Source organism: Erinaceus europaeus, chromosome 7 (assembly GCF_950295315.1).
Source record: "Erinaceus europaeus chromosome 7, mEriEur2.1, whole genome shotgun sequence".
Classification (NCBI taxonomy): domain Eukaryota; kingdom Metazoa; phylum Chordata; class Mammalia; order Eulipotyphla; family Erinaceidae; genus Erinaceus; species Erinaceus europaeus.
Genome location: NC_080168.1, coordinates 30,409,508 through 30,417,482, shown reverse-complemented (window position 1 = coordinate 30,417,482; position 7,975 = coordinate 30,409,508). Strand labels below are relative to the sequence as shown.

The following is a 7,975-nucleotide window of genomic DNA, read 5'->3' as shown; positions in this document are numbered from 1 at the left end:
TGGTAAAAATAGCTCATAACAGGTTATTTGAGTTATTGAATAAAAGAACTCAACAGGCAGCTCAGTCTTCCAGCCAAACACTTTCACCTTTACACACTCTGAGTCAGCTTTCAATAAGCATTAAATTGTCTCCTTGTTTTTACTCTTTGCTGCAATAACTTGAGTGGAGACACATGAATGGCAGGACTACAAGTAAGTACCTTTAAATATATTGGCATTGGAGAAATCACTGTATGTATGTGATCTCCATACATTAGTAAGATCCAAGTGGGTGGTGAGCTTGACATACTGAAATATTGAAATAGAAGGCGGGGAGCTTGAGTCCTTCCTATTCCTGACCCATTATTCTTGACTAGTTCCAGAAAGTAAACTTGGGGGAGAAAATCTTTACCTTCCTAGTACTTATGATGTTTTAATATTCCAATGTTAAAATAGACACCCGTTATCAGGTGAAAGGTGGGATGCATTGGATCGACCTTCTCGTGGTGCATCCCGTGAGTACCCATTCATTGGGGAAACGGACGATCCTTCCTAGCCGACTGAATCCACATGGATCCCAGTCACTTTCAAAGCCAGCAACAAGCAGACATCAGGCTCAACCTGACGCTGTTGACTGGCTACGGAAGAAGGGCAAACGCTAGAAGAAGAAGGTGAAAGGTGTGGGCTAGAATAGGTCCACATCTATTACTCCAGAGTATTTTTTTTAGGGCGACTGAAGAAAGGTGAGTTTTGTGATAACATTTGTTTCTAGGCTTCATAAAATTCATGGTTTCTCCACAAACGAGACAACCATACTGGAGGATAAACTATTAAGTGGCACTGATGCTTCTGACACTCTGACAGCCTACTAAGCTTTGCTCACTGTCTTGGTTTATTAATTTTCACATATGAAAATTTCTACATTGCTCTGTTTTCTACTGCTGCTTGGAGTCTTTCCCTAAAGTATTTCACGGTGAGTGGCTTATTTAGTGTGACAGGAAAGGGATTAAAAATGTACCATATTACCAAAGTCATATCCTCATCTTCTGCAGGTCCACAAATACTGCACCAGAAGCAGGAGAAAAATCTGATAGTTCTGGGCCGATATCCAAAAAGAAGTGAAACTGAGCCCTTCTTTAACTTCATCAAAGTTTCAGGCTGCTGAAACTCATTTTCTATCTTTCTCAATATTTGTCCAGCTAGGGCATTAACAGACACATTTTTTTTTTTTCACAATATGGCCATACCACCAGAAGCACTCATAGATTTTCTAGATTGTTGAGAAATTGTCTTTATTCAACATTTTCTGTAGGGAAATCCTGCAGCCCTGACATATCTTTGTTTCAGAAACACTCATAACTATTTGAATGCATAGTCTTTATTTTTCTTGTGATTAGATGATACAGTGACAGATCTGAAATGTCAATTCATTAAGTACAGAAAAGAGAACTTGTGGTTTGAGCTCCTGGCTCCCCACCTTCAGGAAAGTCACTTCACAGATGGTGAAGCAGGTCTGCAGGTCTCTTTCTCTTCCCTTTTGTCTTCCCCTCCTCTGTCCATTTCTCTCTAAAAAGAGAGAGAGAGAACTTGTAAAATAGGATTTATCCAGTGTTAAATACCAACATTATCTCCTCAAAATATTAAGTAAATAAACAGATATTCAATAAACCTATTCATAGTACAACCATAGGCTAAAACAAATCTTCAAAATAACTTATCTCCTTCAGAAATCTTTTACTATTTTGATAAAGGCATTTGTTTTTCCTTCATTCCTGCTTACACAAAAGAGTTTCTCTGTTGACTATGGAAGACTGAGTTAGGAAGACAAAGAGCAAAAAGACATTGAAGGTCTTGACATGGAAAACGTTAGAAAGTAAGGAAAGAAACACAGCAGCAGGAAGAATGAGACAGCCACAAAGTCCATAGTAGCTTTGTAAAGAAGTCTACCCCAATTTCATTTTATTTCTCTGGTGTGGACATAGTGTCACCCTCCTTTGCAGTTAGAATTTTAAGGACTAGCACTTCAGAATGACAGAAATTTGTTCCTCAGCAATATTGGCAGGACCATGTGTCTAAGACTTCAATCACATATCTATTTTCTTCATAATGCCTCTAATGCCTATGGTGATGTCCACGGGAATATGCTTCTCCTATCTTCAATTTTAAGGAAAGTACGAATGAAGGGTTCTAGTTACTGTCTTCTGCTATCCAAAACCACTTTTGTAATGAGAAAAACCTCCCAAGGACTGCTAACCAATAACTAAGTGTGGTGGTAATGCTAATGCATAAACATTGCTGGGAGACGTTTCCAGGTCCAGTAGGAGGTGAACTGATTTTAGGTGCTATGTTGAGTATGTTTAGTCTGAATATGTGCATATTTATTTTCATGTGTGATTTCACAGGTAATATATGGATTTCCCTGAAGCTAGAGGCTTGGTTCCAGGTTCACTTGGAAGTGTATTCCAGTAAGCTGAAGGGAGGGTCTGTGCATGGAAATGGAAAACCAACTCATGGATGTATAATGGAGTTACTTTTAAAAATATATTCATTTATTTATTTGTTACCACTAGGGTTATTGCTGAGGCTCAGTACCAGCACTACAAATCTAACACTCCCAGAGACATTTTTTTTCCTTTTTCTATTTTGTTTGATAGAACAAAGAGATTGAGAGGGGAAAGAGAAATAAAAAAGGAAAGAGAGGGGCCTGGTGGTGGTGCACCTGGTTGAGCACACATGTTGCAATGCACAAGGACCCAAGATAGAGCCCCCAGCCCCCACCTGCAGGGGGAAAGCTTTGTGAGTAGTGAAGCAAGGCTACACTGTCTCTCTCCCTCTTTATCTTCACCCTTCTCACTCAATTTCTGCCTGTCTCTGGCCAATAAATAGACAATTAAAATATAAAATAAAGGGATTTGGGCGGTAGCACAGCAGGTTAAGCGCATGTGGTGCAAAGCACAAGGACCAGTGTAAGGATCCCGGTTTGAGCGCTGGGCTCCCCACATGCAGGGGGGATCACTTCACAGGCAGTGAGGCAGGTCTACAGGTGTCTGTCTATCACTCCCCCTCTCTGTCTTTCCCTCCTCTCTCCATTTCCCTCTGTCCTATCCAACAATGACGGCATCAACAATAATAATAATAACTATGACAACAGTAAAAAACAACAAGGGCAACAAAAGGGAATAAATAAATAAATATTAAAAAATTTTAAATACTGATTAAAAATTAAAAAATGAAATAAGAGAGAAGGAAAGAGACCTGATTTACCACTATTATTTATTTTTAATGAGAGAGATAAAAAGAGAAAGAGAGATGGATAGAGATAGAGGAAAGAGAGAGAGAAAGAGAAAGAAGAATGCATCAGAGTACTGCTCAACTGCTGGTGATTAAACCCAGGACTTCAGAGCCTCAGGCATGAAAGTGTTTTGCATAAACATCATACTATCTCTCATGCTGAGTAGCCCATTAATGCTATTGAATTTTGGTTGGAAAACACCAAAGACAGTTTGCAAAACTCTTTCTAGAACTGCAGTATAGGCTTGGCCACTGAAACTTTCTTCTTTCTTTGCACTCAGGTTCAGGCCTAATATAATCACGATGATGTTCAGTCTGTCATTCCTTTTCCATCTTTTCTTAAATAAATGCATTTCTCCTGATATATTTCAATCAGTCCTTGTGTCTGCTTCTTGATAATCTGAGTCAACACATAAAGGCAATACCATCTGGATCATGTATGTAACTACTATGTATTCAAATATATAAGCATACACCACTGTGTACATAATATGTACATTTTTATAAGAAACACCGACACACAGCACACCTCAGTTCATCATTTTAGAGCTCTTATGTTCATAGTTTACTCCAGTCCTTGCTGTAGTAACACTTGTCAGGTAGGTGTCCATTAGTCTTGTACAGTGACAGCCTGCTTAGCACCTTCCAATAACAGCCAGAACTCTTGCCACTCAAATTCATGCAGCCTAGACTAAGCATGAAGCCGCAACACACATTGGACCAATTTTGATCAGTGTGTGGTAGGTATAATGTATAAATATTTTCCCCTTTTATGCTCCGAGATTCATGTCATAAGGGCCTGTAAATCAATGTTAGTCATCTGAAATAAGAATTGATTCAACCATGTAGCCATTTATTGGGTTCCCTTCATTCCAGTTTTACTCTCGCAGACCCTCACTTCTGCTTCCTGAGGGAAAGTAAATTCTCTTTACTATGCCTTTCAAGGAAACTCATAGATAGGATCTTTTTAAATCATGTACTTAAATCACATAAATGTACATAAGTGTCCAAACTAAAAATATTTAGCACAACACCTAAGATCAACTCACATGCCACCTGCTATTTGAATCCCAAAGTGATGTTGAAGTATGTTTATGCAGATGATACTTTCTCTTCTTATGGTCACATTTAAAACAAAATCAATGAGGAAATAGTGAAATAGCTCACTTGGATATTGTGCTTGCTTTAAAATAAAAAAAGACCCAGGTTCAATCCCAGCCCCCACTGTATTGAATGAAGATTTGGTGATCTCGCTCTCTCTCACTACCTCTTCCTCTATCTAAAACAAACAAACAAGAAAACAAACAAAAACATCAGTGGTGGTGTCAAATGTAAAACATTAATTCCCCAATAAAGAAATTTTTAAAAAAAGGAAAAAAAAAATCAGTGGTGGGGCTGACAGCACAATATTTATACAAAAAAGACTCTTGTGCCTGACACTCCAAGGTCCCAGGTTCAATCTCCCCATCACCATAAGCCAGAGCTGAGCTCTGCTCTTGTTCTCTCTCTCTCTCTCTCTCTCTCTCTCTCTCTCTCTCTCTCTCTCTCCCTCTCAGTCAGTGGCAAGGAAAAACTTCATTGTCGTATTTGCTTCAGATATATGAAATATTTTTTGTTTGTTTTCTTTTTTTTTCTTTTTTCTTTAAGAAAGGATTAATTAACAAAACCATAGGGTAGGAGGGGTACAATTCCACACAATTCCCACCACCCAATCTCCATATCCCACCCACTCCCATGATAGCTTTCCCATTCTCTGTCCCTCTGGGAGCATGGACCCAGGGTCATTGTGGGTTGCAGAAGGTAAAAAGTCTGGCTTCTGTAATTGCTTCCCCGCTGAACATGGGCGTTGACTGGTCGGTCCATACTCCCAGTGTGCCTCTCCTTTCCCTAGTAGGGTGGGTCTCTGGGGAAGCAGAGCTCCAGGACACACTGGTGGGGTCTTCAATCCAGGGAAGCCTGGCCGGCATCCTGATGGCATCTGGAACCTGGTGACTGAAAACAGAGTTAACATACGAAGCCAAACAAATTGTTGAGCAATCATGGACCCAAAGCTTGGAATAGTGGAGAGGAAGTGTTAGGGAGGTACTCACTGCAAACTCTAGTGTACATCTGCTTGCAGGTATATATCTTGGAGTAGTTTATGGATACGTGTGAACATATGCTCTCTCTCACAGAAACTGATGTATATCTAGGTTTTGTTATATATGATGTATATCTATGATGTATATCTAGGTGTTTTCATGTTCCAGATAAATGATTGTAGTGTTTGTTCTATTCTCTTAAAGAAGCTTGGTGGAACTTTGATGGGTATTGAATTAAATTTGTATATGGCTCTGGGAAGAATATGCATTTTGATGATATTTATTCTTCCAATCCATGAGCATGGGATATCTTTCCATTTCTTGGTATCAGTTTTTATTTCATTGAGTAGCAACTCATAGTTTTCAGCATACAAGTCTTTCACTTCTTTGGTTAACTTTATTCCTAAGTATTTGATTGATTTTGCTGAAACAGTAAATGGGAGTGATTTCTGGATGTCTTCTTCTTCTTCAGATTTAGTGTTTGCATAAAGAAATGCTACTGATTTTTGTACATTGATTTTGTAGCCTGATACCTTGCTATATTGCCTAATAACTTCCAGTAATTTTCTGCTGGATTCTTTAGGTTTTTATATGTATACTATCATATCATCTGCAAATAGTGAGAGCTTGACTTCTTCCCTTCCAATCTGTATTCCTTTGATTTCTTTCTCTTGCCTGATTGCTATGGCAAGAACTTCCAATACTATGTTGAAGAGTAATGGTGACAGTGGACAGCCCTGTCTAGTCCCCGATCTGAGGGGGAGTGCTTTCAGCTTCTGTCCATTGAGTATGATGTTGGCTGTAGGTTTGCGATATATATACTCCACTATCTTGAGGAATTTCCCATCTATTCCCATTTTTTGTAGAGTTTTGGGCATGAATGGGTGTTGGATTTTGTCAAAGGCTTTCTCTGCATCTATTGAGATAATCATGTGGTTTTTGGCTTTGCTTTTATTGATGTGGTGAATGACATTGATTGATTTACGGATGTTGAACCAGCCTTGCATTACTGGGATGAATCCCACTTGGTCGTGATGAACAATCTTTTTGATATGTTGCTGTACCCGCTTGGCCAAGATCTTGTTTAATATTTTGGCATCTATGTTCATCAGAGATATTGGTCTGTAGTTTTCCTTTTTTGTTCTGTCCCTATCAGCTTTTGGTATCAGGGTGATGTTGGCTTCATAGAAGGTGGAAGGGAGTATTCCTGTTTCTTCAATCTTATGGAAAAGCTTAAGAAGTATGGGTACTAACTGTTTCCTAAAAGTTTTGTAGAATTCATCTGTGAAGCCATCTGGTCCAGGACTTTTGTTGTTGGGGAGGTTCTTAATAACGATTTTAATTTCTTTGTCTATGATTAGTGCATTTAGGTTTTGTAGTTCTTCTTGGTTCAGTTTTGGAAGGGCATATGCTTCTAGGAATTGTTCCATTTCTTCCAGATTCTCTAGCTTGGTGGCGTATAGTTCTTTATAGAAGTTTCGCAGGATTCTCTAGATTTCTGTGGTGTCAGTTGTGATATCTCCTCCATAGTTTACAATTCTATTAATTTGAGTCTTCTCTCTTTTTTTTGTTTGGTGAGTCTGGCTAGGGGTTTCTCATTTTGTTTAATCTTTCAAAGAACCAACATTTGGCATCATTGATCTTTTGTATGGTTCTTTTATTTTCGATGTTGTTTATTTCTGCTCTAACATTAGGGATTTCTGTCCTTCTGGATGCTTTAGGGTTCCTTTGTTCCTCTTCCTCTATGTCCTTGAGGTGTGCAGTAATGTCATTCATTTGAGCTTCTTCTTGGTGTTTAATATGTGATTGTATGGCTATAAGTTTCCCTCTCAGTACTGCTTTAGCTGTGTCCCAAATATTTTGATAGGTTGTGTCTTCATTTTCATTTGTTTCCAGGAACATTTGAATTTCCTGTTTGAGTGAGTCTCTGACCCAGTGGTTCTTAAGGAGCATGTTGTTTAGTTTCCAAATTCTGTGACTTTTAATAATTGTCTGTTTGTTGTTAAATGTTCGTCTTACCCCACTGTGGTCTGAGAAGATACTTGGGATGATTTCAATGTTCTTGAATTTATTGATGCTGTCTTTGTGGCCTAACATGTGGTCTATCCTTGAGTATGTGTTATGTGGATTTGAAAAGAAGGTGTATTCCAATTTTTTGGGGTGAAGGACTCTGAAAATTTCCAAGAGATCTAGTCTGTCAATCTCTTCATTCAGTTCTCTTGTATCTTTGTTGGTTCTCTGCTTTGTTGATCTGTCTAAGTGTGAGAGTGGGGTATTAAAGTCTCCCACTATTATTGTATTACTATTGATGTATTTTGAAATTCTTTCAGTAAGTGCTTGACATATTTAGATGGTCCCTCATTGGGTGCATAGATGTTAATGATTGTTAAGTCTTCTTGGCTGATTGATCCTCTAATCATTATGTAATGTCCTTGCCTATCTTTTATTACTTTATTTAATTTAAAATCTATTGTGTCTGAGATGTGAATGGCTGTTCCTGCCCTTTTTTGTGGTCCGTTAGCCTGTATGATAGTTTTCCATTCTTTCACTTTAAGTCTGTGTTTATCTTGTTGTGACAGATGGGATTCTTGCAAGGAGCATGTGGTTGGATTATGTTTTCTGAT

At 38.5% G+C, this 7,975-nt stretch overlaps 1 long non-coding RNA gene across 1 annotated transcript in view; it reads right to left on the bottom strand.

Moving 5' to 3' along the window:
* Positions 1-1,354: 1,354 nt before the first annotated feature.
* The window catches only part of LOC132539264 (uncharacterized), a 123,398-nt gene continuing 116,777 nt past the window's right edge, over positions 1,355-7,975 (bottom strand). Inside the window, exon 3 of the long non-coding RNA XR_009550527.1 lies at positions 1,355-1,545. This is a non-coding gene — a long non-coding RNA (uncharacterized LOC132539264). The remainder of the gene's footprint in view (positions 1,546-7,975) is intronic.